Source organism: Eublepharis macularius, chromosome 3, assembly GCF_028583425.1.
Source record: "Eublepharis macularius isolate TG4126 chromosome 3, MPM_Emac_v1.0, whole genome shotgun sequence".
Taxonomy (NCBI): domain Eukaryota; kingdom Metazoa; phylum Chordata; class Lepidosauria; order Squamata; family Eublepharidae; genus Eublepharis; species Eublepharis macularius.
Window position 1 is genome coordinate 64,611,848 of NC_072792.1, and position 15,237 is coordinate 64,627,084.

Here is a 15,237-nt window from a genome sequence, read left to right on the forward strand (position 1 = left end):
AGCTTTTTTTTGTGAGTCAAAGCTTTCTTCATCAAGAATTTGGGTATACTACTGATGTTGCTAAGTTTCTCTGAGTTAAGAATTGTTTCCTTTATAAGGTTTTTGAAATGCTGCAAATATGCAAAAACATTGCACAACAGCTATGTTGCTGTAATAATGGTTGGTATGTTTTTCATTCAAATAAATGCTCTGTAAATAACAAGAGATAAAGCAAGCCCTAGTGGTTTGTTTTTCCTAGAAAGATGTCAGATTTTGGTTTTATGAGTAAATATATGTTTAAAAATAATAACTGGAATATATAAACTAGAATTATCATGTGTGTGTACTACTTGCATAAGCATTTGTACACATGCATATTGTAATGAAATTGTCTTGTAAAAGTTGCTATTAAAGTAGTAGGAAATGTTTTTTGGGAAATTTGTGATGTTAGATCTTGGAATCCATAGACGCAGGATGTATAGTAAAATCCCTAACCGGCAAAGAAAAAAAAAAGCCTTGAAGTGCCTTAAGGTTTTGGCTGTTTCTTCATTTTACAAGGATGATCTACAGTTCACAATCATTTTTTCATGGCCTACCTGAATTTAACCTTAAAGCATAGGAGCCTGATGTCACCCATACTAACCAAAGGAAAAATACATGCATTTGATCCTGAAGAAGGATTGTCCACATGCAGGCCTCTTATCTTAGATGTGAAGTTCTCAAAGAAGTATCTCTGTAATAAACATTTCTGAAGGAGGAGAATACGAGGATGTCAAAAGAGTCGTGCTGAATCAGACCAAAGGTCCATCTAGTCTGTTATTTTGTTTCCTTCAGGGGGTACCTAGATGCTTCCAGGAAAGCCACATGCAGGGCATGAAGACAGGATATGAAATATTTTATGCCTTTGGGTCTTTTAAATTCGGTTTGGCTTATAATGATGTCTTTGGATTTTGAAGGATTACTGACATTTGTTGGATGTACAGGAAACAAGGTTCAAGGCATTCTGATGGGTCAAACAAGATACAAGTAATGCTTAACCAATAGCTGCTGCCACTGGTTACATCTAAGCCAAGCCCTTGCAGCGTTGCTTGAAGGATTTGTCCAGGAAGGGGTGCCTGTCACCCATGGCAGAGAGAGAGCAGAGACCACGTGATGTGTCATCGTGCACTTAGGTGGTTTGTCTGTAGAACCATCCCGGATTTGGAAGCATTATCTCTGTTCAGCAGAAACCAATTTTTTTATACGTGATTTTGAGGTACCATTGGATAAGGAAAAACTTATTGTTAAAGGGAAGTATCCTAAACATTTTTTCAATTACTGTTGAAGTAGTACGCCAAGACCAAAATAGCATCTAGAAATTGTGCCTTTTACTTTGAGCCCTGGATTAACCTGCAATAAAAGTGATTGTGTTATTTAATCGGCTGGGAAGTGGACGTTTCTCAGCTGTTTTAAAATAATAGTCCATACCATGCTGCTTTCATTTGAAAGCGTGTGAAGTAATTCAAATGTGTATGTTCCCCTCCCTTCCTTTTGGTTGCAGTAATTGTTTTTCATTCTAAATGTAGTTTTCCTCTCATCATAGATACATTGGTGTGAACACTTTTTATTCCAGTATAAATAGTAACTTCATTTTTTGTCACCAGAAACAGTTGGCTACCCTTTTTTGTAAAAAAAAAAAAAAAAGCAGTTGCTTATAGTGCTGATTTAATAGGACTACTGAATCATTTTCTATTCCAAAACAAAATTGAATCCATGCAAACACATGGTGAAGCTTTTGTAAAGCCATTCAATATGATTAGGGGAGTTCATTTTTTAAATTCACTATAAGGGAAGGACAGAGTATAGAACTTGAATGTTCCTCTTTTCAGTCACTTGTCACCAACATTAATTTTGTATCTGTATCATTTAATATAAATTATACTAGGCTGTTGCTATATTGTAAAAGATTACTGGCCTCTTTAAACATACAGATTTTTATAATCTATATGGAATATACTTCCAGAGTTTATTAAATTTAGTATTATCTGTTTGTATATTGAACAATACTATTCAGTGGTTATAAGTAAGAGTGAACAGGTTGAAGTGTGAGCTGCGAGCATTTATTTATTTATTTATTTATTGCATTTCTAGACCGCCCTCCCCGTTGGACGGGCTCAGGGTGGTGTAACAACATACAATTTATAGCATACAGTTTAAATCAATGAAAACAATATAAATAAACATTTAAAACATTATTCCATGTGCAATAAAATTTCTCAAATGGCAGGTATAAATATTAAAATTCAGCATTTTAGATGCAGGGCTTGGCTCTTACATAATGACCTGCGTCACACTTTATGAGCTACTGCATGTGTAGTGGACAGTCTTCAGTGGTATGGCTGGCAAGGACAGCCTAGTCCCCACCAAATGCCTGGTGGAACTTCTCCATCTTGCAGGCCCGGCAGAAAGATAAATCCCACCAGGCCCTAGTCTCCTCAGACAGTTCCACCAGGTTGGAACCAGGACTGAAAAGGCCCTGGCTCTGGTAGAGGCCAGACGGACCTCCCTGGGGCCAGGGACCATCAACAACTGCTTATTAGCTGATCAAAGCAACCTCCAGGGAACATATGGGGAGAGGCGGTCCCAAAGGTATGCTGGACCGAGTCCGCATAGGGCTTTATAGGTCAACACCAAAACCTTGAACCGGACCTGGTACTCAACTGGTAACCAGTGCAGTTGACGGAGGATGGGTGTTATATGTGCCATGATTGGAGCTCTGGCAACCACTCGTGCAGCTGCATTCTGAACCAGCTGCAGTTTCCGGATCAAGCCCAAGGGAAGCCCCGCATAGAGCGAGTTACAGTAGTCTACAGTCTACTAGGGAGGGAGATGGGTCCCCCTGCATCTACTGTCCTCTGCAGTCCCTTTTGACCTGTGAAAAGTTGAGACCAGATATCAGGAGTCCAGTATAGATTAAAAGCCTTGTAACAGAGGAGGCTGCTGTAAAAGGGATGGAGTAAATGGGCAGAATCTCTTCTCTGGATATTTCACCAATGGAGGCTTTTGTGGAATTGCCCATTTTGTGTTGCTTTTTGTCCATGTACTGTATCCCATCAGCTTTTTATGAGTGAAATCAGGATCATGGGGTAAGAACGTGGGGGGAAAAATCAGCTTCCATGAATAGTTATTCTTTATCAAATCAACCTAATGCCATCATCATCATCATCATCATTTTACAGTTGCCTTTCTCACTGAGATCCAAGTAGGATTACAAAGTGCAAGTGAAAATACAATATAATCAACAGCTAGGATATTCAGTGAGCAAAGTTCAATAATGAACAACTGTTAGGGCATTTACTGAAAGAGATACAATAGAGTAGAATTGCAGAAAATTTGAAGAACAAGCATAAAGATGAAATCTTTCTGAAACAAAGCATAACTAATTTACATGACATGTTTAATACTGTGGAAACTCCCTAGTAGGTGCATGTGTACATCAGCAGACAGTATCCAACAGAGAAGCCTATAGTCCCTGTTCCTGTCAAAGCATCTCTCTGAGATACTTCTTACTACCAATCCTATAATCTGGACAGAAAGCCCTCTGGAATAATTCAATTTTCTATAGTTTGCGGAAAGCCTGGATAGCAGGACCTTTCCTGACCTCCACAGGCAGGCCATTCTCTAAGGTGGGAGCTACTACAGAGAAAGTACGTGTGTGGGCAGCTGTTGATTTTGCCCATCTGCAAGACAGTATCTGCAGAAGGCCCTGTCCATATGAGCGATACCATGGCAGAACATAGGGGGGAGAAGGAGTCATACAGATATGAGGGGCTAAGGCCATGAAGGGCTTTAAATGCAATGGTCATGATGACCTTGAATTAGGCCTGTTAACTGATTTTGTGTAAGTTCATGATAAATCACAGTGCTAGGCATGTACTTTGTAAAACACATTGTTTGGATATGCAAGAGGATTAGATAAGTTGAAAATGAAATCAGTGCATCTGTGTTTAACGATAACAATAGTGTGCTTAACTGCTTATATACCGGCTTTCTGGACAGATTCGTGCCACACTTAGAGCTGTGAACAAAGTCAGTGTTGTTGTTATCCCCGTAATACAACTGGGGAGCTGGGGCTGCAAGGAATGGTTTACCCAGAATCCAGCCACTTAACCGCTATGCTACAGCATCTTTCTTTAATACCATGGAGACTGCAGTGCTCCTTCTCACATTATGCCCAGCCTTGACAGACTTCCCATTTGGTTGATAATTACAGCTTTAGTAGAGTCTGAACAATTATGGGGTTATGTTGGAAAAAATAACTATATTTTTATTATATTAGGAGACGTGGAATAATATAGTGTAGTTTGCCTTTCTAATTCTTTGTTAAAAACTGGTTTTGTTCTTATTTCTTGTGCCAGGTTATCTAAAGATAGAAAACTGGCCTGAAGTGGAAATTCGAGGAATCTGGAAGTTTGGCAGTATTCCTTTCCAGAGTAAGTAAATTGTTGAAATTATATTCCTTTTACCTAACTAAAATGGGCATGATAAATTGAAAGCAATGTAAATTAAAATGTGTATATCTTTAGTTGGATTGATTCACTGGAGAATGAAATCCTAGAGAATGGATTTCAGTTTTCTTTAAGTAAGAAAAGAGATGAGGGTTTCTCCACAAAAGCAGGCTCTTAAACATTTGCTGCTGTTTTATCCATGAACTGGGAAATTACGGTGTTCCATGTTTTGCCAAGAGTAAGCAACCAGTTTAATTAACAGGTCTCATTTTATTATCTCTGTTACCATTGGTTAGTGTATGAATGACATTAATTACAAACATGGTAGATCCGTGATTGAAAGACATTAGCGTTATCCATCTGTTCTAGTATTACTTGGGCCCAGTAGGTGCAAAAGAAAAATCTTTACATGAAACCTATGGGATGATGATTTGGGTAGTAAAGTATAATGCATGGGAGAATTAATTTCTTGTAAGACTAAATATGTAATCCCTATTGCAGGGCTTTTCCTAGAGTAGTAATGACATAGTAGGTAAAGGTAAAGGTAGTCCCCTGTGCAAGCACCAAGTCATTACGGACCCATGGGGGGATGTCACATCACGATGTTTTCTTGGCAGATTTTTTACGGGGTGGTTTGCCGTTGCCTTCCCCAGTCATCTACACTTTACCCCCAGGAAACTGGGTGCTCATTTTACTGACCTCAGAAGGGTGGAAGGCCGAGTCAACCTTGAGCCAGTTGTCTGAACCTGGCTTCCGCCAGGATTGAACTAAGGTCATGAGCAGAGCTTGGGCTGCAGCACCACAGCTTACCACTCTGTGCCACGAGGCTCTTAATGACATAGTACAATTCCTCTAAAACTAACAATGCAAAATTTTGCAAAATATGCAAAATTTATCCAGTATTTGCCATTTGAAATCAATACACATAAACTAGAATAAATCTGCATAGCATTGCTCTGTTAAACTCCTGCCTTACATTCTGCTGTTGTGCGATTTATAGAGTGGTGTCTATTATCCTTTGGATTCAAAACAAATGGCCATGTTCCTGGCTTCTTAGGTTAAATGTGGCATTGATTACTTGAGCAGTCTAATCCTGGAAGTAAATCTTGCAGAATTGATGGTGGTTTGTTCCTAAGTAACGGAATATAAGTTTTAAATGGTTTAATTCTGTTTGGCAAAATCTTGGTTTACTGGTTTCCAGTTTGGTTAGTTGTGTGAGGAAGGCATTAAATCTGATCCTTTCAATTAATTAGCTGATGCTGTAGCTGATTAATCTTTCAGGTAAATAATCGAAAGCTTGTACTCAGGTTAACAATTTATTAGAATGACTGCATAGGTACTTCGTTCTTTTGTGGGGAAAAGCAAGTACCGTGCTTGGCCTTGGTGTGTAAATATAGAGACACTGCTGTTTTACAAGGCCATAAATGTGATAATTGATTACTACCACTAGTGAAGGATTTGGAAGTAGATGTTGTTTTTCAAAGAACAATATATAGGTTTACAAGCTCGTTTAGAAGTTGGATGTCTTAAGTGATTTCTGGAGACTAGACGTTTCCCTTTATGATGATGCCAGTGGCTGTGATAAATCGAATGGTTTTATATTTCTTTGAAACTTGCTTGGCTCCAATCAAACACTGTAGACACACAATGTTTGTTTTCCTTTTTGCACAGTAGGAAGCTTTGTAGTAGAGAGCAGGTGCTGTTTTCTCACTAACCAAGAAAATTAAAAAGAGACTGTTGTTAATTAGTTCCTGAACTAGTATTCTGTGACTAAATGTTGGAGAAAGGGGAGTGGGGAATGCAAGAGAAAGAGGGAATACGTCCTTTTCAGGTGAATTTAAAAGAGATTCATTTACTAACAGGGATCTTGGGGTGTGTGTGTGTTGTCTGAGTTTTCTTGCTCCTTGATATTTAGAAAGTATCTCCTCTACTGATCCTTTTGAGCAAAACCAGCTCTAGCAATAACTGGCAAAACAGAAGCAATTAGTGGCATGCTCTCAAGGGGAGAATCTGAGGCTTCACTTTAAGTGCAATGGTTAAATCCTCTAAAATGGAAAACACTGCTGCCAAAAAAAATCTTCTGTAATTGGACACTAATATATCTTGTTGTCATAGTTGATAGCTGCTGGGTTTCAGGCACATAATTAGTAAATCACACACGTTATAGAGAGTAATACTGAAAATCCTAATTACAAGTGAAAGGAGAGCAGGCAGGTAGGAACGAACATGGAGCTGGAGAACTGAAAAAGTGTTCTGTTGATAGTACCTTAGTAGAGCTGTATGCGTCAATGAAACAAGTGTCCTACTGTGCTGGAATACAAATGGGCTGTCTGTAGTAGGATACAGCGAAGACATTTGGCAAAGAAGGATAGAAAAGCTTCTGGCGTAATGTAATTGAATTGACCATTTCTCTAAAGATACAGCAAATTGTTTGTTGCTGCATTCATCATCGTAAGGGAGTCCAGACAGGCTTTCCAAACATGTGATATTTATAATAAAAAGAAAAGCCTGCGACAGTTACACTGAAATGCAAATTGCTGTAGTATGTTTGCAGTCATTGCAGAATTTAGTGTAGTAGGAGTAATAATAGTGATAATTGTTTCTGTTGTTATCACAGTCCCCAGATGTTTGGACTGGAACTTTTTGGTCCTTCACCGACTTGGATTTTATCCAGTAATCTGTTGTTGTTGTTGTTATTCCTTTTATCTTCTGATTTCTTTGGATTGCACCCTGTTCACCTTTTCTACCTACAGAAGTCACTTCTGCTGGTAGGAGAGTGGAAAGACTAATTTTGGTGATTTCCCCCTTTCCCATGCAGACTGCCTCATGTGCTGATCCTGGAGGCTTATGGATTTCAAGAGGCACAGAAGGCTGCAATTGAAGAGAGGAAACTTAGATAGGATCCACCCCTTTGGTTTCATTTTGAGGAAGAAAGACTAAATTAGTCAAAGCCATTAGTCAAAATTTAGAATTCTAATCATATTGCATACTTTAATCTTTGACTAGTCTGTGGCAATAGGTATTTTTTGTGCATGATGTATCTGTGACAGTGAGTGAAACAAAAGGTTTTGAGCTTAATTATATGGTGCGTGAGTCCAATAAATATGGGAGCTAAATGACAGCTGACAGACTAAATTTACATTGGAGTTTTTCTGTGTGAAATTAACCTCTGCCCAATTGCTGTTTTTGTATTGTGTCTGCTTCTCAGAATCCCAAAACTGATCCCAATTTGGGAGCCCCCTCAGGGCTTGAGGCATTTCAAAAGTGCATTAAATAAAGCAGTCGTATACTTTCCCCCATTTTTTAAAAAAGAAAATGGAGGCGTTTAAATCCCCCTTTCCACTAGCATGCTGCTCCTTGCTTGATTTTGCTGTGGTGTGACAGATGATGCAACAAGCGGCAGCATATCTGAAACAATATATGAAATGCTCGGCCTCAGTGCATGGGGAAAACCCTATCAAGCTATCTCCAGAAGACGGAGCGTAAATTGTATTCTGACAGGGCCCCTGGGCCATGCAGTGATGGCTCAGCAAATGAGAAGCAGTTAGCTTTAGATCGCCACATATGGCGAACACAGGCATTTTGATTTCTTGCACCACTGCACCCCTGATAAGCCTGGAAATTGGAATCAAAATAATTAGATTGGCTAAACGGATCCCAACAAATGAACCAAGTTAATTAAGGGGAGGGGAAGCTCCTTTGTATTCCAAACCCATGATACACTCTTTTTCATTTATGACTGTTAGTGTGTGTGCTGGGAGAGTCGGGGAAAATGGAGCTGTGTCATAGTTAGGCAGGCAGTTGCTTGCTTTTAAGATATGTGAGGAACACAGCTGGATAACAACCATTTTTAAACTAGCCTGTTAAAATTGAATTATGTACCATTTAAGAAAGTCATTCTTAGAAAGTGGAAGCATGGTTTTAAAGATAAATACAAATCAAAGGTGATAACCGCCATAATCCCATGCAACTGACTGTATACTTTAGAATTGTATTTTTGTACATACTGCCCTCCTCTTTGACTTGTACCCAAAGAAAACCATAGGGCTTGAATTCTCAGATGTAACATGTGCCTTGACTCTCTGATTTCAGTCATCTAGAGCAACCTGTTCTGTGGTAACCATTCTATTCTTGTGGTATATTGAAGTCAGGATTGTGTTGGCTGATGTGTTTATATTTGAAGAGGCCTAAGTATTCAAGTCCAGCAACCAGCTTGGAAGCTGAGCAGGGTCAGCCATTGGAGACCACCAAGGAAAACCAGGATTGTAATGTTGAGAAAGGCAACAGCAAGCCACCTCTGCTCATGTCTTTCCTAGCAAACCCCATTAGGGGGCCGTAAGTCGGTTGCAACTTGACAAACTTAATTGTTATCAATCAGGTATGGAAGTATCTGCTGTAGGAGGCACATGATTTGTTGGCCTGTTCAGTCTGTTGAGTCCTCCCTACCTTTCCTTGGTCACTAAAACTCACGAATATGTCATTCAGTACTATTTTTTATTTATTGTAGATAAAAATGGATAAGAATGTAATCTCTTGCATTCCTGAAAGTTGCCAGGGTGTGGCACTAACGGTGTGAAACCTGGCAGTATGGGTCAACCATAATTCTTGGTATTTATAATGTTCTCGTAGTACAATGGAGATCTGGACCTGTTTCAGTTTCAAACCAGGATTAAACTGTGGTTTAGTATCCTGATTTGTGGGGAAGAAGCAAAAGTCTTATTTTGTCCAGATGTCCAGATGCTATGATGTCCATATCCAGATATGGACATCATAGCAAATTGAAGTTCTCCCTCTGAGGCGGAGGACATCTTGGGTGATTCCCACCATCCAAGCAGGGAGGCAGGAACTAACTTTCTTCCTCTTCCTGTCTAACCTGTGGGACCACCCTCTCTTCAGTTCTTTCCTGCCTCCAGGGAGAGCAGTTCTATGCTAGGCTAGCTCTGCTACCTACATTCCATTCTTAACTCTTTATCTATTCTGCTTAGCTTTTGCTAGATTTCTTTTACAGTGCCTTAATCTTTTCTATTGCCTAATTCTTTCTACTATTGACTGCACTTTTTACTGTGCCTCCTGTCCTTTGTCTTCTTACTTTCACTTTCCTTTTCCCTCTTTTGAGGGGAAAAAGGCAAAAGGAGCCATGGCATCTAGGGAGTCTTCGGACTCAGAAGACAGCTTCTTAGAACCGACAGCAGGTTGCTCACATGGAACCGTCCTGCCAGCGGCAGAAATGCAACCAGCCGGCGCCGGCAATCCTCCAAGGCTTGCGCGGCCCCCCGCAAGAAAAAGCCTCAGGCTGAACCTAAGCCTCCCAAACGGCCCCATCTTGATCGCCGGGAGGCAGAAAAGGCAGTGCGCCCCATCCAGCTGGCTGAGGGCGACGCTGATCGGCGGAGCTCCATTTCGGCGGGAAACGCTGCAGTGGCAGAATCTTTCTCGTGCAAACACGAAGGCAGAAAAGGCAGCGTGCGCCATCCAGGTGGCTGAGGGCGACGCTGATCGGTGGAGCTCCGTTTCGGCGGGAAACACTGCAGTGGCAGAATCTTTCTCGTGCAAACCCGAAGGTAGAAAAGGCAGCGCGCCCCATCCAGCTGGCTGAGGGCGACGCTGATCAGCGGAGCTCCATTTTGGCGGGAAACACTGCAGAGGCAGAAGCTTTCCTGTGCAAACCTGAAGGCGCGGTTGCCATTCTCCTTGCAAAGCTCCAGCCAAGATGGGCCTGAGGAAACCGTGAGTCACCCTGACAATAGCCTGTCCCCTGCAATCCTGTCAGCCATCCTGTTACTTTGCCAGTCAGAAACACCTTGTCCCTAAAAAGATTCCAGGAATCTCCTTAACCCCTGGTGCCATGTGAATGGGCCCATGCCAATTCCTGGCTGGAGATTTTACAGCAGGCCTTTCCCCTTTGGATTTAGCCCTGCCTTTCCCTGTCAGATGGGTAATGTATAAAGGGCGCAAATTTGCTGGTGTCTTTGGACCTTTTAACTCTTAAGACTAACCAGGAGGGAGGAAATAGTGGTGTGGGTCTACCTCCTCCTCCCTCCATGAGTAAGGCTGTAGCTCTGTGGAAGAGCTTCTGCTTTGTATGCAAAGGATCCATTCCTCATTAACTCCGGTTTAAAAGATCAGGTAGATGAGGGGAAAAACCTCTTCCTGAGACCCTGGTGACCTGCTGCCAGTCTGAGGAGATAACACTGACCGATGGTCTGAGTCAGAATAAGGCAGTTTGTAATGTTTATCAGTCGGGGATCCCCACGGAGCAGGGAGATCGCCCTCAGATAGAGTCTGTAATGACAAGGAGAAGGATGAATTCCTTCAGATGTGGAAGAGGAGGAAATATCCCTACCAGAACAGTCAGCCCAGCTGTCTGAATCTGAGGTCTACCAGTATTTACTATCTAAGACATTCTCAGCCTTAGAGCTGTAGAAATTACCCTTGGGGGAGTGGGAACCTTAGACTGGGAATACCAAATCCAGCCCAGGGTAATAAGAGTCTCTTCCTAGTGAAGGTTCTTCAGAAAAGGTCCTCCCATTTCCAGAATATTTGGGGAGAGGGTTCAAGGCTGGGTGGTCTAAACCAATAGTAGAAAAGTACTCAGTAGTAGAACCAGTAGTAGAAAAGTACTGCAGTGCATGATCATGGACGAAGACCACATCCCACTCAGAAACTGGAAACTGCTTTGGGAGCACCCAAGATGTCCTCCGCCTCAGAGGGAGAACGGACCTTTAGACACTTACCATGAAGGGTCCTTCTCCTCTGAGGAAAGGAGGACATCTTGCCCTCCCTGGGTCTCCGTCCTTCTCTACCCTGCTGCCTCATTCTTCTACCTCCTCCGGGTTAAGCTCTATTTACAGTACATGTTAATATAACAGGTGTTTTTTCTCTCAGTATTAACAGTTGCTGAATGATAAATTCAATGTTACTGCTTTGTGGAGTCACCTGAACTGAAGAGAGGGTGGTCCCACAGGCTAGACAGGAAGAGGAAGAAAGTTAGTTCCTGCCTCCCTGATTGGATGGTGGGAATCACCCAAGATGTCCTCCTTTCCTCAGAGGAGAAGGACCCTTCACGGTAAGTGTCCAAAGGTCCGTTTCAACAAAAGGATACAAATTCAGAAAGCCTTCAGTTGTACTCTAAGAGGAGAAATGGAACGAATATGAGAGGGTAGCAGCAACAAGCCAGGTTTGCATATGCTATAAATGTAGCATTTTAACTCAAGGTCTACCCTGAACGCATGATGATCTGCCTTTAAAAAGGTTATACACAAAGGGTTTGGGTCATACATAACTGTAACTTTAATGCAAATTTAAGAGCTCCCCATTTTTTTCCCCGATGGCACATGTGGAAAAAAACCTTAGTCTTCCTTTCAGCTAAGTAATATATTTCTGTCAACTACTTGGAAAGGCTTGAAAAGATCAGTTTCTACTCTGTTGTTTCTTTTAACTTATGGTCAGCTGTCCTTAACATTCCCTTCATCCTAAAGCAAGCTAAGTTCTCCCACCAGGATGGTTAACATGGTGGTGCGCATGCACGTCCATACTTGGGAACCCCTCTGAATTTGCAGATGCTCTTGCCTGCCTGTAAATGGCCACATTTCATTGTACAGCTGATAGGCATGTCTACCAGCAAGGTAGATGTCATTATGAAACTGAGCGAAGGAGGCTAGAGAAATAGCTTTCCTCTGTAGCACATCTACATGAGGCAGCAGAGTTGCAAGAGCTAAAGGAGCAGCTTCCTGCTCACCCAGCCCTCAGTGTGAGTGTTGGGGGATTGCTTAAATTGGCTGTTCATTAGAAATCTTTCTACGGCATGGAGACTCAAAGGGGGCAGGTAGGAGGAGGTACTGGTGTCTATGCCTGCTGACTTGGCTGCCACCCTCAAGAGATGACTTTGCAGTTCAGGGCGTTATTTGTCTGCAGAACTTACATAAAGATAGAAATACTAACGTTTAAAAAAATGTCCTTGGTTTCCCATTTGACATGGGAAATTCAGTGGTCTCTGACTGATCTGTTTCCTGGGCAAGGCCCAGCAGCAGCAGAAACAATTAGGGATGTACACCTGGTATTTTTCAGATATCAGGAAGGACATAAATATCAACATTCCTGATATTCCGGACCTCTCATTCCAGTTTGGGATTTGATTTTTTTTTCTCCAGGATTCCAAAATTAACCAGGTCCACTATTCCCTATAGGGATTCTTGGGGGACGGGGGCTGGAGTTGCTGGTTTTGAAGCAAATGACACCAAAATTTCTGGAGAGAGAAGGATGCCTGTCCACTAAAGACCGCCCCACACACACATCTACTCTTTAGTGTTTCCTTTGTGGGGAGGGAAATCATCTGGGGCAAAGAAGCCTTATCCAAACGCTTAAGAGTAACCACTGACCGAAATCCTCCCAGTACAGAAGAACCAACAAAGCCCAACAGAACCAGTGCCAAACCAGAGAATTTCAGCAGGACCAACCTTGCAGCGGGCAGCAGAATTAAAGCATTCACTCTAGAAAACACTGCCCTGAAGCTGCTTGCAACCAGGACAGCATTTCTGTGGACTATGAGAAAATTGATGTAATTGAACAGACTGCTGAACTTCCTATAATGTACAATGCCATTCACTAGTGAAAGTCACCTCTAGAGATGAGCACGAACCATGAGAATGCCAAACCATGTGGTTCATGGTTCATGGCCTTTCAGGAACCACGAACCACCATGAACTTGCCCTGGTTTGAAAATTGGTTTGTTTGGTTTGTGAAAACGTCATTTCTGGGGCAGCAGAAGGTCTGCAGAATAGGGTGTGGGCATCTAGTTTTCCCTTTTCAAACACTGCTGCTTTTCAGCTGATGGGAGGGAGACCCTCCTATCAGCTGAAAAAAGTTGCTGGTGTTTGAAAGCAGTAACACTTTTCTTGCGCAGCAAGAAATGTGTCGCTGTTTTCAAATGCCCACTGCTCTCCTTTTCCCCAGAAGCGAAAGCGAGGTAAGGTCATAAGGCTGCTTCTCCATTGGCTTCCTTTCTCCTGGGTATGCGAGCACTCTCTTATTTTTTTTTTCAAAGCCAGGAGCAATTCGTAATGTTGCTGCTTATTCCCTGCTGGCTTTAAAAGCCAGGAAAGGGTTAAATGGCTGTTTTTCCCTTTATCCTTTGGGATATGCACACACTCTTTTTTCCCAAAGGCAAGAATGAGTTGTAACATTGTAACATTAACATTACTGCACATTGCTCCTGGCTTTAAATTCCAGAAAAGGGTTAAATGGCTGCTTTCCCCTTCCTCCTTTGGGGTATGCATATACCAGGGGTTCTTTCTGGGGAAAGAGGTGGGGCAACTCTCATCCAAGGCAAATCCTGGGAAGAGGTGGCGCGCCTCTCACTACATGTGTGCGTGCACAGTGCATGGGTGCACTCCTGGGACTGTGCGATGACATCATTTCCTGGAAGTAACATCACGCAGGCCGTGGCCATCCGGGAGTGCTCCTGTACTCCATGGGGGCATGGTTAGGTACGGATAAGGCTAAATTCAGCCCAGATTGGGCCTGAATCAGCCAAGAACGGGCTGCTGTACCACAGGGGAGCACTCCCCAGCCTGGCAGCGGCTAGATCCGGGCTGTTTCAGGTCCAGATTGGGCCAAGCTGGACCTGAAATGGCCTGGAACAGGCTGCTGCTGCACAGGAGAGCTCTCCGACACAGGGCAGCAACCCAATCCTGGCTGTTTTGGGCCCAATCCTGGCCATTTTGGTCCTGAATTGGGCTTGGAATGACCGAAAGGGGCCCAAATTGGCCAAGAACAGGCTGTTTCCTGGTGGGGGAGTGTTTCCCCATCCGGCAGAGGCTTGATCCGGGCCATTTCAGGCCCGATCTTGGCCATTTCGGGCCCAAATTGGGCCCCAAATGGCCAAGATCAGGCTGCTGCTAAGTGGGGGATTGTCCCCCCACCTGGCAGAGGCCCAATCCCGGCCATTTTAAGCACGATCCTGGTCATTTTGGGACCAATCATGGCCATTTGGGGCCTGAATTAGGGCCAAAACAGGCCCCAAACAGCCTGGATAGGGCCCAAGTTGGCCTGGAACAGGCTGCTTCCGGATGGGGAACCCTCCCCCACCTGACAGCAGCCTGATTCGGTCATTTCAGGCCTGATCCTGGCCCAAAATGACCAAAACAGGGCATTTTAAATATACCCATGTGACACCAGTCATTTTGGTATTTTAAAGAGGTGCCAGAACGCCGTTATGTGGCGTACGGCTCAAAAAAAAAAAAAAGCCCTGGCACACACTTTTTTTTCAAAGACAAGAATGGATTGTAACATTGTAACATGTTACATTGTAATAATGTAATGTTACTGCACATTCCTCCTGCCCTTAAAAGCCAGGAATGGATTAAATGGCTGCTTTCCCCTGCCTCCAAGACATGTTTCTGGCTTTTCCAAAGAGAAAAAAACCAAGTGTTATACCCAGCCCTTTGGAAACAAAGTGGCAGGGAAGCTGTGGGGAAGGGATGAAGCAGCAGCATTTTAACTCTTTCCTGGCTTGGCTTTTAAAAAAAATGAGAGTGGAACAAGCACGAAAAGTACGTTTTCCCCCAGAATTCCACCACCAGTTGCCTCTCCAGTGGGCAGGGGACAGCCCAATCAGCAAATACGAGGCGGAGGGGAAGGGTTTCAACATTGCAATGTTACTGTGCCTGCTCAAAGTTTTTTTTTAAAAAGTAACGTGAATTGCAAAGCCCTGAAAGCCTGAAACTGCACCGAGGCTTCACACAAGAAAGTGTTGCTGCTTTCAAAAGCTGGT

General features: G+C 42.8%; 1 protein-coding gene across 4 annotated transcripts in view; it reads left to right on the forward strand.

The window, feature by feature from the left end:
* The window catches only part of TBL1X (transducin beta like 1 X-linked), a 226,432-nt gene that overhangs the window by 57,309 nt on the left and 153,886 nt on the right, over window positions 1–15,237 (forward strand). For all 4 annotated transcript variants that reach the window (XM_054974241.1, XM_054974240.1, XM_054974243.1 and 1 more), the window contains exon 2: window positions 4,377–4,451. The gene's annotated coding sequence lies outside the window, so the exon portion shown is untranslated. The remainder of the gene's footprint in view (window positions 1–4,376; window positions 4,452–15,237) is intronic.